The 23,130-nt window shown below is 38.9% G+C and overlaps 1 long non-coding RNA gene across 1 annotated transcript; it reads right to left on the reverse strand.

Moving 5' to 3' along the window:
• Positions 1 to 13,014: 13,014 nt before the first annotated feature.
• LOC140527167 (uncharacterized) lies at positions 13,015 to 16,464 on the reverse strand. Its single transcript, XR_011974706.1, has 3 exons — positions 16,067 to 16,464; positions 15,147 to 15,249; positions 13,015 to 13,656 (listed from the first exon to the last, which is right to left on the reverse strand). It is a non-coding gene; the product is annotated as an uncharacterized lncRNA (long non-coding RNA).
• Positions 16,465 to 23,130: the final 6,666 nt, after the last annotated feature.

Here is a 23,130-nt window from a genome sequence, read left to right on the forward strand (position 1 = left end):
GGGTCTAGGTTCCATTTTGCATGTTTGCCTGAGGCAAATCTTGAAGACAAAATAAAACTCAACCAACATCTGCAGAGCCTCATGCTAAGTAATATCAGTCATGGGCTACAACTACCTGAGAAGCTGATTGCTGGTACCAAAACTGGTCCTATCACCTCACAGTTTATGGACCCTGCCTCTTAGAGACCCAAAATGTACTTTGGAAAGTTTGCAATTTATTCCCTTTTAGGTCAATTATGATTTTCATTGCTACTCTTCTGTTTTTCCCTCTGTTTATTTTAAAAGTACTCTTCCATCAATTAGTCACGATTTCTGTTTCAAAGTTTTAAATGGTTCCCTAGTGGCCAATTTACTTCTCATCATACCATTCGAGCTTCACTTTTTAAAAAATGAAAACTCAGAATTTTTAAATTTTTCAAAATGTATTTGGCAAAGACTCTACTCACAGGAGAGAAACATTTGCATCTAAGCACACTGCTATATGGTTTGGGGCACCATTAATTTAGAGAGCCTTTCTCAGAATCGGGAAGACTTACCCCTGACATTTACTGATTGTTGTCACCTTGGGCAAATCACTTAATGTCTCCATCCATTAAGCAATTCTTTAAGACAAAGTTTCAGAGTAACTGTTGTTCAGTCATTTCAGTTGGGTTTCTGACTCTCTGTGACCTTAATTTTGAAGTTTTCTTTAAAAGGATGCTGGAGTGGTTTGCCATTTCCTTCTCCTTCCAATTCATTTCACAGATGAGGAAACTAAGGCAAATGGGCTAAGTGACTTACCCAGAGTCACACAGCTAGTGTTACTGGCCTCTGTCTGAGGCCAGATTTTTAACTCAGGAAGATGTCTTCCTGATGCCAGGTGTAATGCTTTGTTAACTGTGCCACTTAACAGCCTCTTTCAGAGAAAGTACCAACCTACTTTAGTGGAGGGGATTTCTTCTATGCCAAGAAATCACAGGTCCTATCCCTAATAGCTGCCTATATGATCTGATAAGTATTTGAATTAGAGTAAGTTCATATACTCCAGGTTAAAAACCTTTGTGCTAAAATAATTTCCTTCCAAGTGAAGCCATTTATACTTTATTTACCTAAACAGCAAAATGGCCTTTACCATCTTCCTTTTCAAAGGACCTGTCTAATCTATGGGGTACTGGGAGGGCAGGGATTATAGCTGTTCTTATAGGATTGCTGCCTCAATGTAGCATTTTCTGGTTTGCCTACTTTCTATGCTCTGTTTTTAATACACCATTTAATAAGACTCAACATAAATGAAGTGTCTATTATTTTTAACACAAATCAGCTAGGTGGTTCAGTGATTAGAGTGCCAGACCTGGAGTCAAGAAGACTCATCTTCCTGAGTTCAACTTTGACCTCAGACACTTAGTAGCTATGTGACCTTGGGCAAGTCACTTTACCCAGCTTGCCTCAGTTTCTTCATCTGTCAAATGAGCTGGAGAAAGAAATGGCAAACCACTCCAGTTTCTTTGTCAAGAAAACCTCAAACAGGGCCACAAAGAATTGGACATGACTGAAAACGATTTAACAAAATGTTCAACACAGTGAACTAGATGCTAAAGTGATATTGACAGAACCAAAAACTACTGGAATGATGCTAGCAAATCTATTTTGCAGTCTGTGCTGATGCAGGATTCTGGGACCATAATCACTAACTGAATTTGAAAAGAGGATTCTCAAGAGCCACAATTAATCTTTTTATGCCTTGATTCTCAAAAACTTCTGTGATCCTTCTAGTCAAAAATATCATAAGGAAAAATTCCATGACAGACACTACATGGAACCAGTGACCCTAGGCGTTGCCCTCACTCCCCTTTTTTTGCCACTCCTCCCTCCCTGTCATCTGTCTTTCTTCCTCCTTTCATATTCCCAATGTTCTTTTCCTCTCCTTACTAAACCTGGCCCCTCTCTCTCTGCCTCTGTCTCTCTCTGTGTCTGTCTCTCTGTGTCTGTGTGTGTCTCTCTTTCTTTGTGTTTCTGTCTCTTTTTCTGTATGTCTCTGTCTCTCTTTCCCTCTCTCTCTCTCTCACATATATGCACACACAAAAGGAAGAAAGGCTATGATACCAATAATTTATACTTTGAGGTCAATTTAAGCTAAATCTTACTTCTTTCTGCCTGGGCTATTCTCATCTCTAAGTATTAAATGGGAAGATTTTTCACTCTTAGGGAATTTTAAGCTGAGGGCATTTAAAGGGTATGTACTTTTTAGTGGTGGAAGGACTTTTCAAAATCCCTCACAGAATTTCACTGCATGGCCCTGCTTAAAAGTGAGAAATTTGGTCAAAAATCTGAAGATTCTGCATAATTACTCATAAGACTCCAGGCCCTCTTCACAATAAGCAACTACTGCTTAGGTAAAACTCACAAAAGAGTCATTTGCCAGTCATGACTCACACACAAATGGGGACAACCATCCTACTATCTCAGTTAGCCACTGGATAGAATCACAGGGTCATAGAATGTCAGCACTGGAGGGTTAGAGCTCATCCAGCAGAGAATACTGAAAAAAGTACTGTATTTGACTTCAGAGAACCTGAGTTTAAATCCTGATTTTCCTATTTCCTACCATGTGACCTTGGTGGGAGGAGGGTCACACATACATTTTCTCTAAGCCTTTGTTTTCTTATTTGTGAGGGGGATGAACCAGATGATATCTGAAGCCCCTTCTATTCTAAATCTCTGATCCTGTATTTTTGTCTGATCTCTTCATATTTTAGATGAAGAGAACAGAGCCTGGAATCTCAAGGTAACTCCTGGGTAGTATCCTGAGGCATTTAAGAATTTGAACCCAGATTTCCTGATTACAAATCCATTGTCATTTGCTCTACATTGCATTGCTTTCTCACTGGAAACCAATTGTTAATTACCAAAAATAAAGTTGTTCAGACTATATGTTTTGTGGATGTCATCCTTCACAAACTAGACTGATTTTTCTGTTGAGAAACTATAGTTTGCTAGTGACTGGCAATAGTCAGGGCATCCCAAAATGTTTTTCTTTTTCCACCTTCATAACATCTCTTTTTTCTGCTTTTGACACTGCTACCAACCTGGTTTAGATCCTCATTACCTGGTACCTAGATTATTACAGTAGATTTCTTGTTGGGCTCTCTGCCACAAGTCTCTTCTTCTTTTAATTCATTCTCCACTCAGATGCCAAGATGACCTTTTCTGATAAAAAGAAAAATGAACTGAGGTACAATTATTTCCTATTTGGCAAATAGATGTAACTGCTTTATATCTCAACTTATCATTGATGTTGTCATTTCTACCATGACCTCCTGGGCTTATAGAGGGCTCAGATTGACTATGAACATCTGCAAACATGCTAGCATATAGTCTCAATCCTGATGTTGTGAATGGTCAAGCTGATTATCATTGTTTCTAGGTTTTATAAATCCTTTCTGTTTCCTAGATGTTTCCATGGGTGAAATAAAAAACTTGAAAATTGTTACCCAGGGTCAGTTTTGCCCCCATGTCTGACTTAGGTTAACCTGGGGAAGAGTTATTTCACTACTCTAACCCTACTCATCTGAGTCAGTCATCTGAACTATCATCAGTCTTAAAGAAAATGGCAAGGGGACTCTTCATCTAGTACATGATTGCTGTTTTTCTTCTGTTCATCAAAGAGCTTGACAAACTTTCCAAGAGTCTGTAGGTTATTTTGATTCATTGTTTTTATGGGGCCTTGGCCATTCTCTATTGGCAAGTTGCCTAGTCTTTCATGCACTTGATTTGGAATTACTTTTCTTTGGTCTACTTTATTGTGTATTCCCTGCTTAGCAAGATTTCTGAGCATAGGGGGCAGAGCCAAGATAGTGGAGTAGAAAGATACACATGCTCTAGCTCTTCCCTGTAAAAAATTACTCTAAACAAATTCTGTAGCAGCAGAAGCCACAAAACAACTGAGTGAATGAGATTTCCAGCCCAAGGTAGCCTGGAAGGCCAATAGGAAAGGTCTATCGCACGGAGCTCAGATTAGAGTGTAGCCTACGGAGCCCAGACCAACCTTGGCTGCATGGCACAGCAGGGACAGGACTGCAACAGACCTCTGAGGTGGAATCCTCAGCAGTGGGGGTTCTCAGATCTCTCTACCCAAAAATGCCAAAGATACTTCAAAGGTCAGTGAAAAAGCTTTTCCTCTTAGGTGAGAAGAAGGCAGCATTCTCCCCTAGCCCAAGCCCCAAGCTGTGGTGGTGGCTGCAGCAGCCACAGCAGCAGCACCCATTTTTGGAGCCCTTGGTCTAAAGCCCCTGGGGGAATTGAGCCACGGATCTGCCTCTCAGTCCTGAGTGGTGGTCTGGGGGTGAGGAAGAGTGCTGGCTGGTATGATGGAGCTGGTGGAGGCTCTGGAAATGGAATTCTACTTGCAGATCCTAGGCAGAAAAGCTTTGGTAGCTCCCAGACCAGAGTGCAGGCCAGGAGAAGAGTAAACTTCCCTCCCTTGATTGAACCACCTTGGAGGAACTGAGAACTTACAGGTCCCTAGAGTATACCTCCCTCTTAATGAAGGACTCAAAAGTCAAGTAACTGGCTGGGAAAGTGCCCAAGAAAGGGAAAAAAATAAGACTATAGAAGGTCACTTTCTTGGTGAACAGGTATCTTCTCCCATCCTTTCAGATGAGGAAGAACAATACTTACCATCAGAGACCTCCAAAATAAATATGCAATGGTCTCAGGCCATGGAAGAGCTCAAAAAGGATTTTGAAAATCAAGTAAGAGAGGTGGAGGAAAAATTGGGAAGAGAAATGAGAGCAATGCAAGAAAATCATGAAAAGCAAGTCAGCTTGCTAAAGGAAACCCCCCAAAATAGGCTAGCTTATTTGGCAAAAGAGGTCCAAAAAGCCAATGAGGAGAAGAATGCTTTAAAAAGCAGAATTAGCCAAATGGAAAAAGAGGTTCAAAAGCTCACTGAAGAAAATAGTTCTTTAAAAATTAGAATGGAGCAGATGAAAGCTAATGGTTTTATGAGAAACCAAGAAATTACAAAACAAAACCAAAAGAATGAAAAAAATGGAAGATAATGTGAAATATTTCATTGACAAAACAACTGACCTGAAAAATAGATCCAGGAGAGACAATTTAAAAATTATGCGACTACCTGAAAACCATGATCAAAAAAAGAGCCTAGACATTATCTTTAATGATATCAAGGAAAACTTCCCTGATATTCTAGAACCAGAGGGCAAAATAAATATTGAAAGAATCCACCAATCACCTCCTGAAAGAGACCTGAAAAGAGAAACTCCTAGGAATATTGTAAGCAAATTTCAGACTTCCCAAGTCAAGGAGAAAATATTGCAAGCAGTCAGAAAGAAACAATTGGAGTATTGTGGAAATACAATCAGGATAACACAGGATCTGGAAGCTTATACATTAAGAGATCAAAGGGCTTGGAATATGATATTCCAGAAGTCAAAGGAACTGGGATTAAAACCAAGAATCACCTACCCAGCAAAACTGAATATAATACTTCAGGGGGAAAAATGGTCATTCAATGATATAGAGGACTTTCAAGTGTTCTTGATGAAAAGACCAGAACTGAACAGAAAATTTGACTTTCTAACACAAGAATCAAGAGAAGCATGAAAAGGTAAACAGGAAAGAGAAATCATAAAGGACTTTCTAAAGTTGAACTGTTTACATTCCTACCTGGAAAGATAATATTTGTAACTCGTGAGACTTCTCAGTATTTGGATAGTTGGAGAGATTACACACACACACATATGCATATATATATATATATATATATGTATATGTATATATATATATATATATATATATATAGAGAGAGAGAGAGAGAGAGAGAGAGACAGAGACAGAGACAGAGACAGAGAGATGGAGAGACAGAGGGCACAGGGTGAGTTGAATAAGAAGGGATGATATCTAAAAAATAAAATTAAATGGTGAGCGAGGAATATATTGGGAGGAGAAAGGGAGAAATGGAATGGAGCAAATTATTACTCACAAAAGAGGCAAGAAAAAGTTTTTTCAATGGAGGAGGAAGGGAAGGAGGTGAGAGGGAAAAGAAGCTTACTCTCTTCACATTTGGTTTAAGGAGGGAAGAATATGCTCACTCAATTTGGTATGAAAATCTATCTTACACTACTGGAAAGTACAGTAGAAGGAGACAAGTGGGGTGAGGGGGATGATAGAAGAGAGGGCAAATGGGAGAAGGGAGTAATTATAAGTAAACACTTTTGGGGAGGGACAAGGTCAAAAGATAGAACAGAATAAAGGGGGGACAGGATAGGATGGAGGGAAATATAGTTAGTCTTACACAACATGACTATTATGAAAGTCTTTTGCAAAACTACACATATATAGCCTACATTGAATTGCTTGCCTTCTCAGTGGGGATGGGTGGGGAGGAAGGAAGGGAGAGAAGTTGGGATTCAAAGTATTTGAAATGGATGTTGAGAATTGTTTTTACATACAGCTAGGAAATAAGAAATACAGGTAATAGGGTATAGAAATCTATCTTGCCCTACAGGAAAAGAGAGAAGATGGGGATAAGGGAAGGGAGGGTGTGACAGAAGGGAGAGCATATTGAGGGAAAGGGTAATCAGAATGCAAGGCATTATGGGCTGGGGGGAGAGAAGAGATGGGGAGAAAATTTGGAACTCAAAATTTTGTGGAAATGAATGTTGAAAACTAAAAATAAATAAATAAACAGATGCAAAAAAAAAAAAAAAGATTTCTGAGCATACCTCTATTACTCTGCATAGGACTTGATAGTAAACTTGGGTGTCATTCTATCATTTGTTGCTACCAGAAGTTTTCTGAACTTAGGTCATAGCTAGTCAGTATGGCTTCTCTGTTAACCTGATCTCTCAGCCAAAGGATATATTGGATTTACTTGACACAGAGAATTAAATACTCTTTTGATTCTTTCTGCCACCACCTGCTTCTAGTTCCTTGGATTCTTTCCCACAAAAGGTGTGGATGGTCATAGAATCCAGGTGCTGAATCCTATTTCAATGCCTTCATTATTCTTTCTTAAGTAGATTGGAGTTGGTTCTAATCAACTTTGTCACACCAGAAATTGTTCATTAGACTATTTCTTGGCATAGCCCAACCAAGGTACCATGCTCATATTCATGTAGGCCACATATGGGCAGCCTTTTTCACTCACTTCACAGGGTCCTAACTCCGTATAGGCTATAAGAGTATCTTTTGTAAATGCCTCTTCTGCAGTAAATAGAACATAATATTCATGAGATCCACTGTCCAGCTCAGCAAAATAATGCATCTTTAATCCACACCATTACTTCTGTATAAGGCACCATGGGTCCAGGTATATAGATAACATGCATGGTTAGTTTAGGTTTCTTTTATTACTTAAATTTTATTTTATTTTTATTTGAAAAGGATGATCCTTCCCACAGATTCCATTGAAAAGGAGAAAAAAAGAAGCTTTAAACAAATGTGATTACGTAAAGCAAAACAAATTCCTAGTTTGGGTGAATAGATAATAAGATCAGGCCTAGGGGATTCAGGGTTGGCAGTGACTTCTGTCTCTGATCCCATCACCCAGAATTGGGCTTCTGCACAGCAGCTTCTGCCAAAGGAAATATGTATGTCCCTCTCAAGGACATCCAGCATGCAATTGTCAATTTAGGACATGGCTATCACAGAAGATGACTTTTGCCTCTTGGGCTGTACTCTGATAGTGTTTTAGCATCAGCCTGATAAGTTCCAGAATCCTTTGTTCTTATGAGAGTAGAACTTCTGTCCATTGTTGTACTGGTTTTTCAGCAGATTTTCCTTGCGTTCTCACCTACAGGTCTAGACAACTAGAGGAAGTATTGAGCTCATACAAATGAAGATATTCTAGATTTCATTTTTTTGGGCTCTTTCTCTGAGAAACTAGCATTTTTGTTCAAATAATCATGCATTCAGTAGGCCATTGTCTCTAATCTGTTGTTTCACCAATCCAAATACATAGTACCTTCATAATAACATATAACTGCCTTCTACCTACCAAATCAGTGCTCACCTGGGGACAACTTCATATCGTCTTTCTTCTGGTTTCACAGTTCCCTTGACTATTATTAACTTCCAAAGCTTTCTCAGAGGGATAGAACTTCACCTTGATACTGATGTGTTTGGGGGATTTAGCATAAACTGGCAGTGAATTCTCTGTAGTGCTAATTCACTTCTCGAGCCTTTTCAAGCATTCTAATACTGTAGCATTGAGGGTCTACTTTTTTTTTCAGACCACATACCATATCCCAAACTGGACCTTTAAAACTGTTCAGTGGGCTCTTCTGTTTTTTCACTTTAATCACCTGAAACTGATGTAATAACCTCTTGAGGACTTGAATGGTTCCCCACCAGTGAGATGGAGCAAATTTTCCTGAAAAGGATCATTATTAGCCCAAGTGAAGTCCTTCCCCTAGCTTGTCCTGAGCTAGTAAACTTTCTTTTTTCTTCTTTGTACTTGTATTAGATGGCATATTCCATGAATCTTTCCCTCAGCAAGAGAGTCTTAGCTTTTATTTCTATTTTTTCTCTTTAGTGTGGGATTTAGCAACTGGTTTCTAAGTATTCTTCCCAACTTGTATTCCTGGTCATATCCGATCAGAAGTTCTGAAACTTATTTGGCCCACCTCCTCCTTTTAAAAGAAATTGCTCAATGTCCCCCTTGGAAATATACTTCTTTAACCCTTTAATTTTTAAAAAAATTTGTGTCATTTCAAAAAAAAATATTTATTTTTTAGATGCATCTTAAATTCAATAATTTATTGTAAATTTGTGGGTTTTTCCTGCATTGAAATTTTGATGCTGCAATATTATGTCATATAAGCATATAGTATCCTATTCTAAACGAGTTATCACACACAAATATTCCTGCTGATGCTTGCTGGATTTCCCAACAATGTGCGACCCGCTCACCTGCCAACACTTGCTTGTTAAGACCTGACAGAGGACTGGACCTCTGAACAGTTGAAACTTGCATTTTGTATGTTTATTTGGAAAATAACTTTAACTTTGTTACATAACAGATGAAATATGTATGAATGGTTTTTCAAAATTTTCTTCTCTTCTTCCTTATGCTTCCACTACACCCTTACTTTTATTTAATGCTCCCCAATTGTGCCTAAGGCTACTATTACCCCTCTAGGTCATTCTGGCACCCACTTATGGAGTAGTATTGCCTACTTTGGGAACCTCTGTAATAGACCATGCCACTGATTCAAAGAGCTTAAAGACTATAAAAGTGGATCTCTCTTTGTCTTTGTAATATTTAACAGGTATTTAACACCTCCCCAAATCATCCAATACTACTTTTAATGTTTCTATTATTAATTTGTCTCCAGTGCTTACAAACATCCCTAATATTAAAAGTCACTGGTAGGATTTCAATTTTCAAACTTCACACCAGTGTTGTAAAGTTTTAATATCCATACTATTAATTTTTTAAAGATCAAAATGATCAGTCACTTGCATTATATTTGTGGGATTGGTCACAAATTATCATTATCTTTAGGTATGGGTATTCCCTTTTAGAATACTTTACTATGATACATTTTAAATCAAACATAGTCAACTCATTTCTGAACTCGATTTTCTCCTTGGAAAACAAATGACCTCTGAGGTTGTAGAGGGGAAAGGAGTATCTTTCTGCCCTATTCATGGACTCTCTGAAGTATCTGTGTAGTCAGCATCACATAAAATGCCATTTAAACATTCTGCACCCTTACTTCCTGAGGAATTGTAGCTGGAAAGAGTTCTTACTCACTGCATATCTTCAGAGGGTTTGAAAGGCCAAATGTAGGGTATCAAATAAAAAGAAGCAGAAGGTGTAAATTCTGATACCAATGTAACTGTGTAATTATTAGCTTTGTGGTCTCTTAGAATCATAAGATTTAGATCTCGAAAGGACCTAAAAGATCATTTAGCCTGACACTTTTATTTTACTGATGAGAGAATAAAACCCAGAGATGTTACACAACTCACTCAAGATTACTTGGGTGTTAATGAGCAGAGCCAGGATTGAAACTAAATCCACTGATTTCAAATCCTGTATTTGTTTTTCTATACCATACAGTCTTCATCTTCCTTACCCAAGATGTGTGTGTGTGTGTGTGTGTGTGTGTGTGTGTGTGTGTGTGTGTGTGTGTACACACACACACACACTATATACGTATATAAAGATATAAATAGCGGTATCAGTTATTTATATCTTTCTGCAGGGGAAATGATGCTTCTTTTGGAAAGGTGTAGATAATAATGTCAGCATTTTCAACCCAAATGGATTTCCACATCCTTTATGAGTCCTCATGGTAGAAAGAATTTGGGTTCAATGGTCTTTGGATAGGTAGTTTTCCATGGTAGCTAAGGACGTGTATAGACTGTTCAACTCTTCCAATCAGTAAAATATTTACTAACAAACAAAGTTCCGTAGCATCTCTGAGCTATAAGATTAATCTGTAACTTAATAAAAATCTCCTCTACAACATACTTTTGCTTGAAGACCTCTTGTGATGAGGACTCCCTTACCTCCTATGGCAGACTTTTTCTCTTTGGGATAGCTCCAGGCAGACTCCATAACCTCCTTAGACTGTCTCCCTAAACACTATTTCAGGAATGCCTTAGCCATACTTTGGTATTTCTTCTCTGGCTACCTCTCCACCAACTGACCCACTTAATCAGGCACATCCTTCCATCTCCCTTCTCTTTATACCCACTCTAGTTCTGGAACCATGAACCATGTTCACATCAACACTGTGTTCCTGGATGAAGTATGTCATCTATTCCCCTATAGCCACACTCATCATCCCTGTAGTCTTCAAAATCAAAGTGCTCTTTCCTAAATGACACTCACTTATCTGAGTGGTTTTGCCCAATAAAATGCATGCTCTTTGAGAGGAGAAACTAAATTTGTTTTTTATTTATATTCCATGAACTTAAAGTAGTTCTTGGAATATAATAAATGCTTAATAAATTGCTGGGGGGTTTTTTTGGTCATTTATTCAATTGTTCATTAAAGAGTTTTTCTTTACACCAACCCTACCTTTGCTCATTGTTCTGACATCTAAGATGAAACGGCTCAAGTTGAATCCCTCTTCCATGTGAAAATAGTTTTTTTAGGTACTTGAAATTAGATGTCATAGTTCCCCTTATGTCCTTTCTTCTCCACGTTAATTGTACCCACTTTCTTCAAATGATTCTTACATGACATGGACTTAAGATCCCTCACCATCCTGATTGTTCCCCTCTAGATGTTCTCCAGATGTCAGTGACCATCAAAGACTGTCATATCCCTAGTGCTAGACACAGTGCTGCTTTTGTTTCAGACCAAGCTGACAGTTTTTTAATTTGCTATGTCACTTTTGACTCATATTTGAACTTGCAATCCCTAAGTTTATAAACTCCCTTGTAACCCCAAAGTTACTTTGATAGTCATGGGCAGAGTTACGATTCCAACATAAGCGCTTTGATTCTAAATCCAAAGCCCTATGCATAGTTCCAAGCTTTATAATCTATAGATCTTAATCAGATGAGTTGATGTCCAGCCACACCACCCCCATTTTGAACTTGAAAAATTAGAGTGGAGTTTGAACCTAAGTATATGAGTTTATCTTTATCCTACCAAATTTAATCTTATTTAATTCACTCCAGTGCTCTAGTCTGTCAGGCTCTCTCTTAATCCTGACTCTGTCATCTAGGGGGGTTAGCTCTCCCTTTTAGCTTTGTGTCTTCTGTAAATTTGATAAGGTTGTCAACTTTGCAATTATCCAAGTCACCTATAAAAATATTAAACAGGACAAGATCAAGCAGAAATCCCTGGGGCAGCCCATCGAAGACCTTACTAATTGACACCCAACCATTAATGACTGCTATGTGGCTCTGGTCATTTAACCAGTTCTTAATTATATCCATCTAGCCCTCATTTCTACATCTGAACCATAGTAATCTGTCATACGCTTTGCTGACATTTTAGTAAATTATATATACTACATTCCCCTGATAAATCAGTCTAGTAATCCTATCTGAAAAGGAAATATGGTTAGTCTGGAGTGATCAATTCTTGATGAAGCCATGCTGGCTCTTTCTCATCTCTACTTCATTTTCTGAATGTTCACTAAAATCTCATTCTAGAATTTTTCCAGGAATCAAAGTGAAGTTCACTGGACTATAATGTTTATATTTATTTTCTTCCTTTAAAAAAAATCAGAATACTGTTTGCCTTTCTCTAATTTTATGGAATCTTTCTTGTTGTTCCAAGTCTTTTAAAGATCGTTGAGTATGTTTCAGTAATCTTAAATTCCTGTTCTATCAGTTCTCTAAGGAGGAGTTCATCTGTCTTTATTGACTAAAATTCATCAAGAGCAGCTAGATTCTCTTATTCTCTTTCTATTTACCTTCCTTATTTTGAAAACTTCTATGTTTCACTTTCTCCTACTTATGTCTATCTCAGTTCCCTTACACGAAATTCTAGGTCTTTCATCCTAAACTGCCAAAAGTGGCTTCTCTGGGGCTATACATGGCAGAGAGATTATATGTGAATAATTAGATGTTTTATACATTATTCCCTTCCCTATAAGCTAATGTCCAGCTAAATTCACCCTTTCTTCATTCCTCAACCATGATATGTACGATCTCTGTGTCTCTGTTCTGGCTTTTTTCACCTCCATCTCTTAGAATCCCTCACTTCCTAAAGGATTGAGCTCAATCCCTTTTACAAAAATCTTTCCTGATCTTTCTAAATAGTAGTGTCCTTCCTCCCTACCTTACTTCTCTTTCCTTACCTACCTTACCTCCCTTTCCTTACCTTGTATTTATTTGATATTCATTCAATATATGGTATAGTATGCTGGGTGGTACAGTGGATAGATCATTGGACCTGGAGTCAAGATCTGAATTCAAACCCAGCCTTAAATACTTACTAGTTGTGTGACCCTGGGCAAATCATTTAATTTTTCTGCCTCATTTTCCTCATCTATAAAAATGGGACTTATAGTAGCACCTGCCTCTCAGGGTCACTGTGAGGATCAAATGAAATATTTGTAAAGTACTTTACAAACATTTAAGTATATTATTATTGTTGTTAAAATACATGTTTTCTACCTCAGTTGGATGTGTACTCCTTGAAAGCGGAAGTGGTGTTTTTTTTTTTTTATGTCTTTATATCCCTAGTCCCTAGTAGGGTGTTTTGCATATGGTTGGTGCTTAATAAATGGTTTTTGATTAGTTGATTGACTGATCAGTCCACTGTATAGGATGGACAGGGAAATGCTAGCCTAGAAAATATGTTTAGGAAATAACTTCATTTTTCCCTTAAGATTTCTCTCATATTGACTCTATGTAGGTCTTACAGAAAATGCAATCTTGAACATTTATTTGATTCAATCTCTTATGACCGTTATAGATGTTGGTACACACTACATTTCAATACGTTCTTTATAAGAGGTTAAAGACGATGCAGAATGTTAGAAACTGGTGAACAAAGCCACTGGATCGTTAAAGCTGCTGGAGCCTTATTCTTTGATTTTGCCCCCAGATGCTTTGCCATTGAGCAGGGAGAATCCAGGGAGTTTCTTGTTGGTAGACAGTTTTTCTAGGCATTCCCCCACACTTACATGGACTTGAACTTGACCTGGAATCAGAGTACCCAGAATGTCACTGGTATATCTAGAAAGGAGGAGAAGGAAGACATTGCAATCATGTAGAGCAAGGAAAACAAAAAATCCCTGTCCCAAGCAAGTGGCATGCATATAGAGTTAGTTCCTCTTAAAGTCTAGAAAGTGGGTCACTCATCCTGGTTCAAGAGGCAATCTTCTTAGTCATAGCCCCATCACAGGAGCATATAGGAATAAACCAGAAGCCTCTGATAGCAACTGTCCTGTAGCCAAGCTGGAGTCTAATTTACTCCCCATGCATTTCTATGGGATGACCCCAGTTCAATAGATTGGGTCTAGATGGACCTACACCATCAGGGGCTCCTGATTGGTCCCCATGTATCCTAGGATCTAAAGGCTTCATGAAAAAGAGAATTGACAGGGAGTGAAGTGAAGTTAGCAGAGAGGTGAGGTAGTAGGACAAAGTCATCACCATACAATTCTTTTAAACAGACCTAGATAATGCACCCTTTCTACCCTTGACCTATCTTTAATAACAATATATATTTCAGGAATAAGTTGGTGATGTGTATAAATGTCAGATGGCATGGTCCTTCCTACCTTTGGATATAATCATGGTGTATTTATAAGAGGGGTTCTTACCCTGAGGAGTATGAACTTTTATTTTTAAAAAATATTTTTAATTTTTGGATAACTGTAATTTGATATAATTGGTTTCCTTGGTAATCCTATGTAATTTACTTTATGCATCTAAAAACATGATTCTGATTGCAAAAGGGGTCCATGACACACACACACAAATAAAGAATACCTTATCCCAAAGAAAAATTCTTACATATTATCCCCTCCTCCCAATGTGCCTCCATTCCACCCAAGAGAATTTAAACCTCCTTAGACCCAGGTTTGTTCTATTTTTGTTATGGCTCACAGTGTTTTGAGAAGCAGCATAGTGTAGAGGGCTGGCCTCAGAGCCAGAGCAAGAAGGACTTACTTCAAATCCTACCTCTGACAAAGACCCATGATCCCAGACAAATCATGACTTCTCAGTGTTTTGGACTCCTCGCTATAACAGGTGCAGAGAAATTGTTAGTCTGCCTTGTTAGAGGGAGACTCCTCATCTGGGAGTTTTCTATTTCAATAAAATCACAGGTATAATTCCTATCCCTCTCCCTATGTCTCCCCCACCCTCCTCCCCTGCCCAATTATCCTGTGAGTTCCTTGAAACTAGGAACTGTTTGGGTTTTTGTGAGGGGGAAGGAAGGGGAGGTGGAGTGGGGTGGACCTTTCTTTGTATCCTTAGCACTTACTACAGTGCTTGGCATATAGTAGGTTCTTAGTAAATGCTAGTTGACTGGCTGTATTACTGTAGAACTTTTAATAGTAACAACATAATAACTAACATTTATGTACTACCTACTATGTGCCAAGAACTATGTTAAGTGCTTTATAATGATTATTTATTTGATCTTCACAAACCTGGAAGGTTATTATTATCTGCATTTTTTAGAAAAAAACTGAGAAAACAGAGGATAAGTGACTTACCTAAGGTTACACAACTAGTAGGTTTCTGAGGACAGATTTGAATTCAAGTCTTCCTGAATCCATGCCTGGCACTTTATATATACTCTGCACCACCTAACTGCCCCTGTAGAAACAATATTAGATTTAGAGTCACAGGACATGATTTGATGACTTTGTGGATAGAGCTCGGGGTCTTGAGTCAGGAATATCTGAGTTCAAATGTGGCCTCAGACACTTACTAGCTGTGTGACCCTAGGCAAGTCACTTAACCTCTGTTTGCTTTAATAAACTGGAGAAAGAAATGGCAAACCACTCTAGTATCTTTGCCAAGAAAACCCCATGGACAGTGTGGTCCACAGGGTCATGAGGAGTTGGACACACCTAAACAACAGCAATCTACTACTTTTGAATGATAACAGGAGTTGCCAGAGCCACTAGGATGTGGGGAATATCATCCATTGTTTCTCAGTGCCTTCTACCATGGAATCTGCTAAGAGAAAGTTTCTTTGATGACATCTGAGATCATTCTCTTCCTGTTTAAGCTGAGTGTTTATCTTGTTCCCTTGTTACTCTTGTATATTCTTTTGTGTACCCCAATCTTCATTGCATCTCCAATTTCTGTTTTGCAGCTTGCTTGGATAAAAGCCTACTTGCTATCTCTTTTGTGTAATAAACCTAGCACATAGTAGGCTCTAAATACATGTTGCAAACGTTGGGTGGGAGAGAAACAAGCTGACCAAGAATAAGTGGCTACTCTTCTGATCTGGGGGAAGGCTACACCATCATCATCATCATCATCATCATCATCATCATCATCATCATCATCATCATGTAATAATTATATATAATATCATACAACATATAGTTATATAATAGTTAATATTAATATAGCTACTATGTATACACTGCTTTGAAGTTTATAAAACATTTTATACCAATACCTGATCTTTGATCCTTTCTTTTCCATTAGCTCCTAGAATGATGATCTCTCTTGGTTTTCTTCCTTCTTCAATCCTTGATCTTTCTTAATTTACTTTACTAACTCATCTTCTTTCTCCTCCCTCACCCAAGTATTGCTGTCTCCCAGTGTTGTTACTGACCTTCCCTTTTACACATTCTTCTGTTAATATCATCCGCTTCCATGATTTTAATGATTATCTGTATTTAGATGGCCCCCAAATGTGTATCTCTAGAATTGACATTTCTTTTGAGCACCAGACTTAAATTTCTAGTTGTCTGATTGATATCATCTGGATGCCCCACTGATACTTCAATGTGTTCATTTTTTTCTCTAACATTTTCCCATCTTTGTTTCCATTTGAATTGTCTTAGAGAGATTCTTCAGATCACCTGGCAAGATAAGGTGCTGGTCACTAAGGTCCTTTTTCTAGCTAAACTGCCAATCATTCAAACTGCTAAAGAAAATGCAACTCCAGTGCTCAAATGCCAAATGTACATTTATCTAAATGACTTTTGCAAAGAACTCACACAAGGAAGGTGCTCACAGGGTGGTCAGAAGAAGTGATACGAGGATCTTTCAAGGTCTCTCTGAAGAACTTTGGAATTGATTGCATGACATGGGAGACATTGGCAAAGGACCACCTAAAATGGCATGCCCACATCAAAGAAGACCTTGTGCTTTGTGAGTGAAGCAGAACTGTAGTAGCTCAAAAGAAATGTGAAGTGTGCAAAGTTAGAGACATCTCCCCTCTAAATGCTCATATGGACTATTTGTATCCAACTTATTGTAGAGTTTCCTGAGCTTGTATTAGTCTGATCAGTCACAGTCAGAAACACTGTGCCTTGACTCCAACATAATGGTGTCATTTTGGTCCTCCTTGACAATGAAGGGAAACAACCAATCTTCCTCAACCAATTTATTTCCAAAGCCTGACATCTTGGAAAGAGACTGAAAAATTGAGTAAAACTTCTTCTGGCTCATTTGGAGTTCAGTGTTCAAGTGTTTCATCAGGTTTAGAACTAGGGAAAATTCTGATGGGACTCTAATTTTCAATGCAAGAGCTGTCAAAGGGAGAACACAGGCAAGCAGTGGGAGAATAGTGGCAACTAGGTGGTGCAGTAGATAAAATGCTACAGCCAGGAAGTCCTGGGTTCAAACAGCCTCAGACATTGGCTGACTATGTGACCCTGAGCAAGTCTCTTCACTTCTCAGTTTTCTCACCTGTAAAGTGGGGATAACAATAATACCTACTTCCCAGGGTGCTTGAGGGTAGAAAATGAGTCAACGTGTGAAAAGTGCATATAAATGCTAAATGTTATTAATATGTTTGATGAAAGAGTTTATGAATCTTTTTGCATGATGAAAGGGTAATTGTATAAGCCAAATGCCTTACCTCAATTATTATATAGGCCATACCAGTCTATAATACTATTCTCCACTAACTACCTTTCTACATCGAGATCATATCATATACCATCCATGTACCAATTTGGTAAATCTCACTACTTTAGTCTGATAGTCAAGTAGTTTGCATGTCAGGGGCAGCAATAACTGGTCTTAAATGATTATGGCTTCCAAAGCTCCAAATTATGACTAAATCTCCACTCCCTACTCTCTACTTTTCTTGTTTTGACTTTTTATATGTATAATGCAAGCAATATGGGGTAATATAATCATGGTAGGAAAAAAAAATCTGCTTTTAGGCTTCCTTAAGCCTTCTGAAAGACAACATGTAGATGCATTAATTATTCAGAAAGGGAGTGTGATAGCTGATTAAATAGTTAGAGCTAGGATTTATATGTGTCTATGTGCCAAGAAATGTGCTAAGGACCACATATGGATGATTTCATTTGAGCCTCACAACAACCCTGAAAAGTAGACACTATTATTATCCCCATTTTACAGATGAGAAAACTGAGGCAAACAGCAGTTAAATGTCACAGAGCTAATAAGTATCTGAGGTTGGATTTGAATTCCATCCACTGTGCCACCTCGCTACCTAGATTTGCCCACTTTGTATCACTCTCCTTGAGTAGCCACCAACCCAGTAACCATCTTAGTTCCTCTTTGGTACATGTGTGGTATCTCTTTAAAAAGAGCTGCTATATGCTGAATAACCCCTGGAAGACAGCTTATAAATTCTCAGCCTACTCTTTGACCTCCATGGTCAAAGCTTTAAGCAGCAATGCTGAACAGTTGAAACACAATACTGATTGGTTTTGATTTTTAGCTAGTGGATAGCCAGTCAGTCAATCAACATTTAAAAAACCTACTATGCGTCAGACACTATGCTAAGTACAAAGAAAGGTAAAATATAGTCCCTGCTTCCAAGGAGTTCAAAGTCTAATGGAAAAGAAAATAGGCAAACAACTATGTACAAACTAGGTACAGGACAAACTGGGATAATCAAGGGAGGGCAGGCACTAGAACAACAGGGGATAAAGAAAGGCTTGCCGTAGAATGTGAAATTTTAGCTGGGAGCTTGGAGCTAGGAAGGCCAGGAGGCATAGATATGGAGAGAGAGGATTCCATGCATGGGGAACAGCCAGTGACAAGGCCCAGGATTGGGAAACAATGTAACACATGTGAGAAACAGAAAGACTAGTAGTGTTACTAGATCCCAGAGTTGGTGGAGAAGGTGGCAGGAAAGCATGGTGGAATAAAGTGTAGTAAGCCTGGAAGGGTAGGGCGTAGCCAAGTTATGAATCCTGGAGGTGATAGAGAGCTTTAATAGACTGAAAGTTCTTAAGTAGTGTAATGACGTGGTCAGACCTGTGATCTAAGAAACTCCTTTTGGAAGCTGAGTAAAAGATGAACTGGAATGGGGAGAAATGAGATGGGGACATTAGTCAGCAGGCTATTACAGTAGTCCAAGAATGAGGTGATAAGGACCTGTACCAGAGCGGTGGTAGTGTTATAGAAGAGAAAGGGAAATTAGACAGGTAATATTACAAAGGTAAAACAGACTAGTTATGGGGTGAAGTGAGAAAGTGAGTGAGAAGTCAAAGTGGACCCTAGTTTAGAAGCCTGGATGACTGAGAGGATGGTGGTACCACCCCAGTTGAAATGGTACCTCAACAGTAATAGGAGAAAAAGGGGAAAGTTACAGGGAACTGTTAGTGAATTTAATTTTGTACATGTTGACATGTATAAAGGAGATCAAAAGGAAACTTATTGTGGATTGTTTTCTCAAGAAGTTTACACACAAAAGAGAGGGGAGATGTGAGATGATGGTGATGGATCAAGTCAGGGTTTTGGGTGGGGATGGGGATAGGAAAGACATGAGAAAGTTTGTCAGTAGTAAGGAAGCAGCCTAATAGACAAGGAGGGATTGAAGATAAGTGCTAATGTGAGGGTAATTGAAGAGGCATTCTGCTAGAGAAAAGGGATGTGGATGGCATCACTTGTGCATGTAGAGACCCTTGCCTTGGCAAAGAAAAGAACTACCTCATCATGTAAGACCAAGATAAAAGAGAAGATGATGGCAGAAGGCATCTGAGAGAAATTAGGTGAAGATGAGTAGGGATAAAAAGGAACAAACATCATATGCAGTATAGCTCAAAATTTTGTGAACCTAAAATCTGACTCTGGAATCCTTACCCCACATGTGGAAACTTCTCTATTCTTAATCTCCCACATTTATAGGACACGGGGACTCAAAATATTTGGGTCATAGAACTTATTGAACACTACAACAATGAAAGGAAAATGGTTGAGTGTCTCCATGTGGAGTAGTCTACCTCCAATCATCTCCCCAAATATGGTCCTGCTTTCCCTCCTACTTCCTTGTAGGGAGAATGTTCAGAACCACTGTGTATAGGTAGATGATTTTTTAAAAAGGAATAATAGAATGGGAGGAGATGAGTCTAGGACCCAAGTGTTGGATCTTGGATTATACCCAAGGCAAGCCCAGTAAGAGAGAAGCAGTCTTCAACTCACCAGACTTGCAGAAATCACAATAGTGGGCAGACTAGCTCATTCTGGTCTCATCTCTGCTATGGGATCTGACTAAACTCTGCAATGTCATTCTCTGGTGTCTCAATCCCTGACCCAGAAAGTCTGATCCCACAGCAGTTTGTAGCCACCAGAGCTCACAGTTCAGTTCCTGCTTATTTCACAAGAGTTTCACCACCTTATTCCAACTGCAATAGCAACAGCTGGCTCCTCATACCCGTATGGCAACCAGATGTTTACATCTTAAAACAAACAAAAGAGGAACAGAGGCAACTGGTTCTGGATGCCAGCTTCCTGATGCTTCACCACTGGTCCTTTCCAAAGTATTATTTCCCAGAGAAGTAAGTAGCATCAAAGGGTCTCTTTCTTCCCAATCATCATAACTCATGCCCAGAGATAAATAATAATTCTAAAGAGATAAGACCACATGGTATAGACACTGTAGCAAAATATTGGTACAGGTAGAGGGCCAGATAAATCCCCAGTGGTAATTCTCCAGATATAATTACACAGCCACAGTTGTAAGCTGAGTCAGCAAATAGACATATCCAGCCATGATTGGTACTCTGGGACAGAGCTGATGTCACAATGATAAGGCCAGGGTGGTGGTAACAACTTTGCCTTGACCTTTCTGAGTATATCTCTTAATTCTTGGTATTGAGAAAGGAGTTCCCCTAAAGATCTGGCAGTGTGCCTTGGTTGTGAAAAGAATAGGTCTGTTCCTAGTAACATTTCTGGCCTTACAGGGATCTGACCATGACTCCACTCTCAGTCTCATTTGACATCCATAATTTGTGAAACCACTTCTTTCCTTCTTTGTTCTTGTAGGATTTTGTTTTTCCTATTCCTTTTTCTCATAAAATAGAATACCATGGAGCGGAACCAAGATGGCAGAGTAGAAAGATGCATATGCTCTAGCACTTCCCCCACAGCCCACAATATAAAATGACTCTCAACAAATTCTAGAGCAGTAGAAGCCACAGAACAACAGAGTGTAAGAGGTGTCCAGACAAGGGTAACCTGGAAGGCCGACAAGAAAGGTCTATCTCACAGGCCGTTGAGCAGAGAGGAGCCCAGCCCTGACTGCATGGCACTGGGAGGGACAGAACTTGAATAGACCTCCAGGGCAGAATTTCCAGCAGGAAGAGTCCCAGATCCTTCAACCCACAAGCAACAAAGAAAGTTCCAAAGGTCAATGTGGGAAGGTTTTCCCAGCTGAGTGAGAGGGGAACACTGTTCCTCCAGCACTAGCCCCAGGTGGCTGCAGCGGGAGGCTGGCAGCTACTGTGGCTGAGGAAGTAACCCAGGTTTATTGTCCAGGCAGCTCAGCTTAAAGTCTCTGGCAGAAATGAGCAGTTGATCTGAATCTAAGCCCTCAGTGTTAGCCCTGCCCCCACTTAAAGCCTCGGGGGTAATTGAGCAGCTGATTTGAATCTCAGCCTTGTACTGGGGAGAGGAGAAGCAGTAGGACCCTCCCCTTGACAAAGGATTTAGAAGTCAAGTAACTGGCTGGGAAAATGCTCAAAAAAGGGAAAAAAAAATAAGACCATAGAAGGTTACTTTCTTGGTGAACAGGTGTCTCCTTCCATCCTGTCAGATGAGGAAAAACAAGGCATACTGTCAGAGGAAATCAAAGCCTCTGCATCCAGTACCCCCAAAATGAATATGAAAAGGGCTTAGACTATAGAAGAGCTTGAAAACTGTGTCAGCAGCCTGCTAAAAGAGAACCCAAAAAATGCTGAAGAAAATAACACCTTTAACAAGAGGCTAACTCAATTGGAAAAAGAGGTCAAAAAAATCAATGAGGAGAAGGAGGCTTCAAAAAGCAGAATTAGCCAAATGGAAAACAAGGTTCAAAAGCTCACTGAACAAAATAGTTCTTTAAAAGAGAGAATCGAGTTCAGGGAAGCTAATGACTATGAGATAAACCAAGCAGGTAGAAAACAAAACCAAAAGTTTGAAAAAATAGAAGATAATGTGAAACATCTCATAGGAAAAACAACTGACTTGGAAAATAGATCCAGAAGAGACAATTTTAAAATTATGGGACTACCTGAAAGCCATGATCAAAAAAAGAGCCTAAACATTATCTTCCATGAAATTATCAAGGAAAACTGCCCTGATGTTCTAGAACCAGAGGACAAAATAAATATTGAAAGAATCCACCAATCACCTCCTGAAAGAGACCTGAAAAGAGAAATTCCTAGGAATATTGTGGGCAAATTTCAGAGTTCTCAGGTCAAGGAGAAAATACTGCAAGCAGCTAGAAAGAAACAATTTGAGTATTTTGGAAATATATTCAAGATAACACAAGATCTAGCAGCTCCTACATAAAGGGATCAAAGGACTTGGAATAGGATATTCTGGAAGTCAAAGGTACTGGGATTAAAACCAAGAATCACCTACCCAGCAAAATTGAGTATAATACTTCAAGGGAATAAATGGTCATTCAATGATATAGAGGACTTTCAAGCATTCATGGTGAAAAGACCAGAACTGAATAGAAAATTTGACTTTCAAACACAGGAACCAAGAGAAACATGAAAAGGTAAACAGGAAAGAGAAATCATAAAGGACTTTCTAAAGCTGAACTGTTTATATTCCTACCTGGAAAGATAATATTTATAACTCTTGAGACTTTTCTCAGTATTTGGGTAGATGGAGGGATTATACACACACACACACACACACACACACACACACACACACACACACACACACACACACACATAGACACAGAGTATAGGTTGAGTTGAATCAGGAGGGATGATATCCATAAAAAATAATAAAATAAAAATTAAGGGGTGAAGAAGGAAAATACTGGGAGAAAGGGAGAAATGGAATGGGGTAGGCTATAACTCATAAAAGAGATAAGAAAAATCCTATTCAATGGAGGAGAAAAGGGAGGAGGTAAGGGGAAAAGTGAAGCTTACTCTCTTCCCATATGGCTTAAGGACGGAATAACATGCTCACTAAATTTGGTATGAAAATCTATCTTACGCTATAAGAATGTAGGGGAGGAGGGGACAAGTGGGGTGAGAGGAATGATAGAAGGGAAGGAAAATGGTAGAAGGGAGTAACTAGAAGTAA

This window comes from Notamacropus eugenii, chromosome 2 (genome assembly GCF_028372415.1).
Source record: "Notamacropus eugenii isolate mMacEug1 chromosome 2, mMacEug1.pri_v2, whole genome shotgun sequence".
In the NCBI taxonomy this organism is placed as follows: domain Eukaryota; kingdom Metazoa; phylum Chordata; class Mammalia; order Diprotodontia; family Macropodidae; genus Notamacropus; species Notamacropus eugenii.